This window comes from Nuphar pumila, chromosome 11 (assembly GCF_984573655.1).
Source record: "Nuphar pumila chromosome 11, dmNupPumi1.hap1.1, whole genome shotgun sequence".
In the NCBI taxonomy this organism is placed as follows: domain Eukaryota; kingdom Viridiplantae; phylum Streptophyta; class Magnoliopsida; order Nymphaeales; family Nymphaeaceae; genus Nuphar; species Nuphar pumila.
In genome coordinates this window covers 88,223,713-88,228,084 of record NC_143259.1, presented here as the reverse complement: position 1 = coordinate 88,228,084, position 4,372 = coordinate 88,223,713, and the positions used below count along the sequence as shown (strand labels likewise).

General features: G+C 31.8%; 1 pseudogene; it reads right to left on the bottom strand.

Moving 5' to 3' along the window:
• Nucleotides 1–995: 995 nt before the first annotated feature.
• LOC149822466 (cell division topological specificity factor homolog, chloroplastic pseudogene) lies at nt 996–1,313 on the bottom strand (annotated as a pseudogene).
• Between the last annotated feature and the right edge of the window lie 3,059 nt (nt 1,314–4,372).

Here is a 4,372-nt window from a genome sequence, read left to right as displayed (position 1 = left end):
AAATGAAGAATAAACTTGATTTTAAACTTGAGTTTTGAAATCAGGAGATGAATCAGGAAATTCCAAAGTTTAATTTTGAACTTTTGAAATTCAATCTGGAATATTGAATTGATTTTGAAATTGGATCCTAAAATGAATTTGGAATTTCAAAGCTTGATTGAACTTTGAAATTTGATCTGAAATGCTAAATTGAATTTGAGATGGAATCCTGGAAATGAATTTGGACTTTCAAAGTTTGAATTGAACTTTGAAATTTGAAAATGAATTTGGAATTTCAAAGTTGATTTGAACTTTGAAATTTGATTTGAATTGAAAATTGAATTTTGAATATAGAAGTGAATTTGAAATTTCAAAGTCAAATTGGACTTTGAAATTGAAGATTGAATTTTTGAAATAAGATAGAATTGGAAATAGAAGGATGAATTTGAATAAGATTTAAAGATTGACTTGAGAAATGAAGAAGATAATTGAAATTATATCTCAAAATCACTTGGATTTTGAAAAAGAATGTGTGAAAATATGATGTAATTCTATCCTAAATGATGAAATGAATTAAAGAATATTTTGAAAATTAAATATTGAAAGACATATTTCATTCTTTAAATGAATTAAAATAAGATTGAAGATATAATACATTCCTGACTATGGTCATTGAATGTATTATATAATAATCTATATTTAAATTCACATGAAGAATAAGATACATTTTGGTTCCTTTATAGAGATTGAAATGAAATTAACTCTCAATATATCCTAACTATGGCCATTGATATATATTTTGAGTTAATTTCAAGTTAAACTCTGATAAAGGAAGAAAATATTCAGAAAAATATGCAATGAATTAAGCAGATAAGTTTGCAATGAATTAATCTTTGCAAGTCTGATCTAGGATGAGCCGAATCATGCATGGTGGAATGAATGCCTAAATGCTACGATACATCAAGCACACCAAGTGATCAAGCTTAAGAAGGGTCCTATGACAGGATGTGAATCCCTCATTTAGGTTTATCACTGCTGGGGGTGAAGAAATCAAACCTGACATCAACAGAACCAGACTTTTCTCTAGTGTCAATATACTCTATATTGGTAATTCCCCTGTAACTCTCATTATAATCTTGATATTCAGGCTTTACTCGTCGGACAGGAATGGTAACAGAGTACATTGTTCCAAGATTAGGATCTGTTGAGACACTCAGTTGAACTTTGTCCTGAGAGTCTATCTCCACGAAATCAGACAGTGCTGCCACAATATTACTCACAATCTTCTGCTTTGCATCATCACTAACAGCATATCTGTCGGAGAAAAGTATCATTTTTAACCTCTGCTTTGCAATTTTGGCATTTGAATTCCTTCTTGCTGCTGGTGTTGGAAATAAGATCTTCTAAGCCAAACTCACACGCTTAAAGAAGCTCATTCATAGAGCATTAAGGATGAGGTTTTCAGATTCTTGATTTAGTCTTCTATTAGAAACAATGTTCCCCATCAAAGTGAAATAATGTCAGATAAAATGAAAGAACTGTTACAGGATATTGACAAGAGATGTCCATGAGGAGGTATAATGAAATCGACGTGGGGAATCACTGTGAACTCAAAGAGGGATATACGAGCAAGCGAGATAAAAGATGCACAGAGTGACGACTCAAAATAGGACCAAGGTTAAATGCCATGCTTGAATTAACAAGTGTAAAAGCACAATTGATATTGTGGAATGAATCAGAAATGAAATACCGGTTAAAAATCTTCTGGAACCTGAATGAGGCTACCCACGAAATGAGAATACTCTGGTAATAGCAAAAGAAAAAAAACACACATTGATGTATATATGAAATACAAAAATTGTAATCCTTGAGCCATCTACCTTTAATATGCAAGACAATAACAAAATGAAGATATCCTAATATGTCAGAGAACCAAAATATGCGATAAGGCCACAAGGAATCAATATATAGAAGCGATGCTGATGCATAAGATATTACAGATGCAGAGGAATTAATCTTGGTTAATCGTATACAATGCAACAAAAAGAAAGAAAGAGAAAATATGGACATAATAGATCAACAATATAATTAGAAAATCCCATGTAACAAACGATTAACATGAAAACAGAAGACCAAAAGCAAATAGGTATTAAGGACCTACGAAAAAAAAAACAGAAATAATCGGCAAAAGGGAAGAAAGAAAGAATGTGGGATTCATCCAGAGATGAGAATCTGGATGATGTAAATGACAAATGAGGTGCCGATCTACTGGTAGAGAATGATAAAAAAAAAAAAGTAGAAGTGATGTCTTCTTTTAAATCGTTGTAATTTTGAAAAGATTTTTAAATGTAAAACATGTGAAAACCAGACATCAAATAATAAAAACCGGTTCTTACTAGTGGATGAGACCGGGTCGAACTCAGGGAACGGGAATATTTTGTATTCAAGCACACAATTTTAAACTAATCTTTATTGCTGATATATGGAAATGTAAAATATTCAGAAAAGTAAACACAACTAGCTATTACAACAAATGAATACCCTTCGCAGAGGGCGTAAAGTGCAATATTTACAAACCCAATTAAATTCCTAAATTCTAAAATAAGAGAAAAACATCTTCTATTCTTGCACTTCCCATGTCATGCAATCGCTTCTGCTCCACTTCTGTGCGAACCTGCACAAATAAAACGAACACGAGCAGTACCAGAGATAGAAATAGAAACCTATATTAACTAGCTAAATGTTAAAGAACACTGAAGAATATTATCAAAAGACTTCCATGACAATTGAAACTACCTTAACTAACACAAGTAACTAACACTCCACTTTATGAAATCTAATTATTTCAATTAATGAACAGTAAAGACAATTAACACTTTATTAACAAGCTATGCACTTACAATATTGAAAAATACAACACTAAAACTTTTGAAAACAGTAAAATCAAGAATTTTAATCATCAAGGAATGACTTAATGAAAAACAAGCTGAAAACTTACACAGACATAGCAAAAGAAACACATTTGTAAGAGATATTGCCTAAAGCAAAACAAGAGAAATCCTTGGAAGAAAAACAAACAGCAAATCGACCTATGTCAACTAAAAATATAGAAAATAAAATGTAAAACAGAAACAGGATGTTGCAAAACAGAAAATATGAATATGAATTTACTAAAAAAACAGGATTTTATCAAAATGAAAAGAAAAGGAATTTAAAAGAAAAACTGAACTGAATGAAAAAGAAAAAAAACAGACATGATCTAATTGAGAACAAAAAATCCACTAATACTCAATCAGTTTATGGATTCAGAGATAGTTCCGGCAATTCAAGAAGGCTCAGGTTTTCATTGCAAATGTGAAGAGAGTTCGGCTAAAAACAAATCAGATGTATTAAACACTAGAAATCAGATATTAATCTGAACTTCTAGCTGATTGAAATCAGGTAACCGAACACAAATTGGATTCAATCTTGATCACCAGAAATATTATCGCCGGAAAAAAAACACAGACATCAATCTAGGTGATCGATCAAAAATTTTTAGAGCATAGTATTGTAATCCGGTGACATTATGGATTTCAGACTATGAATCTCAAATCAAAGTTCATTTAACTACAGCATCAATTACAAAAATCAAAGATCGGAAAAAAAATTGGAAACAGAAATGATCGAGTAAACAATTTTTTTTTTCTTTCTGTTTTGATTTTTATTAACAGAAGACATCCACCGGAATTTCAGATAGTCACCGGAGTTCAAATACAGACCGGAATTCAAATACAGACCGATCTGTTTTATTTTCTTTCTTTCTTTCTGTTTTTTTTTTTTTTTTTTGAAATTAAGATTCAGCAGATTATCCTTCAGAAAGAATTAAAAACGAAGAAGAAGAAAACTAATTGGAAGAAGAAGAAGAAGAAGAAGAAGAAGTAGAAGGAATTACTTACCGGAAAAGGAAGGAAGAGGTGGCTTCCACTTCAGGCGCCGCCATCGATTGAAGATCTCCTTGCCACCGGATGATGAATAGTTGCTGCTGCTGCTGGAAGAAGAAGAAGAAGAAGAAGAAGAAGAAGAAGAAGAAGAAGAAAAAGAAGTAGCGTGAGATCCGGCAACTGGGAAACGGAAGGAAGAGGGGAAAAACAGAGGGGGAAAAGAAAATTTTTGGCGCACAAAACTGGAGCCCCTTCCGATCTGCTTTACGCCCCTTTTTAAAAGGGTTCAAACCGGTTGGAACCGGTTTGAAACAACCTTTTTTTTTATTTTCAAAACTTCCAAACCGGTTCCAGCCGGTTTGGTTTTTCACTTTCTTCTTTTTAGAAATACAAACCGGTTACACCGGTTTGTATTATTATTTAAATATTTTTTCTTTATTTATTATTTTTATTTTTATTATTATTAATTT